Here is a 1568-nt window from a genome sequence, read left to right on the forward strand (position 1 = left end):
GTTATTTAGCAATCGACATCTCGTGAATTCATCGATTTTTCATAGATGCAATTAGGCGATATAACTAGACGTCGTGAATCATAGAGATACCGAACACAGCACAAACATTGATATGTCGACTGTAAGTTAAAGTTAGGGTTGACTTTGCTAAGTCAGGCCTTTAGAGCTGATTGTAAGTCGACTTTATACAGATGTCCTTCTAATGTCGACTTTAGGATGCCTAGTGCGATTTAAGAGCTCCGCACAATAAAAGAAATAGAAAATAGAAAACAAGAATTTCAACCTATCAGAAATTGTATAGTCTACAATACATGATTTCTTGAAATTCTTATTCTCTGTTCTCTATTTCCTGTTTCTTTTATTGTACGGAACCCCTTATGCTCACAAAGCTTAAATGTGGAATCATTTCGTCTTTGTTGTTTAAATATAGTTAAGCAAGAATGCATGCTGTTTATGAGCGTTGTGGACATGAATCGGATCACAGAATAGTTGACTTAAAGTCGACTTACAGTCGTCTTTAAAGTGGGACATTGTATGACTTAGAGATGTCTCTAAATCGTCTAAGGTCGATACTGTACGGACGTTCATTTTTCAGACGTCTAAAAATTATAGTCGACTCAGAGTCGACTTAGAATCGACTTTGTGTTGTTAAGGAAGAGCCCCAAGAATCCGGAGTAATTGAAAATTAAACTGACGTAATTGACAATTGATATAAATTTGCTATTACTGACATAACCAAGATAACAAAATACTTCCACGGTGTTGGTGCAATGAAAGTACAGTGTATTATGCTGGTATTCATAGTCGATTCTTATATTTAAAATCGTCTTAAGTACAGCCTTAAGATATCACGAATCAATCAGAGAACGGATTCGCGTTTTAAGATATTATTTAAAACAGTCTTGAAATAAGAACTGATTATGAATACCGATCTATATGTATGTACCATACTTATTATGTACGTGTGTACCTAAAACATATAGTATCAATACACCATACTTTTGATACGCCGTATCGATAACGTGCCTTACCGATAAGTAAACGTATGTTACCAAAATTAATTAATTTTATAGTTTTATTGCTAAAATTAATATTATTATATTGATTAATATCTTATTCTAAAGTACACACATCATAAAATTATGATAAAAAAGAACGTTTTTCCCTAAATTCAGAAACTAATTTTATAGTGCTTCGAAGTGATCACCTATCCGGTTGCATACCGCCATCTAAATTTATATTGCCGAAAAATTTTTTCTCTGTAATTATCATCTCTGTTGATAATCAAATTTTGATGATAACACTGGAATCACAATTTTAAAGAAAAATTAAATATTATTGAGTTTTAAATGCATGTATACTGAAAAGCAAAAATGAGATCCATTTTCGGTGTGGACGGGTGTAAAGTCACTAGATTAACAAAGTTAACCGCGAATTGCCATTTTAACTCCATGACGCGCGGTTATTAAAAATTTCAGTCTCTTTCGCTGCGGTTTTTGCAACTTTAGAACAACTGGGCATTTTTGATAATAATAGCATTAGGTTCTTCTTCTTCTTCTTCCATTTCT

The sequence above is a fragment of the Atta colombica genome, unplaced genomic scaffold, assembly GCF_001594045.1.
Source record: "Atta colombica isolate Treedump-2 unplaced genomic scaffold, Acol1.0 scaffold119, whole genome shotgun sequence".
Taxonomy (NCBI): Eukaryota; Metazoa; Arthropoda; class Insecta; order Hymenoptera; family Formicidae; genus Atta; species Atta colombica.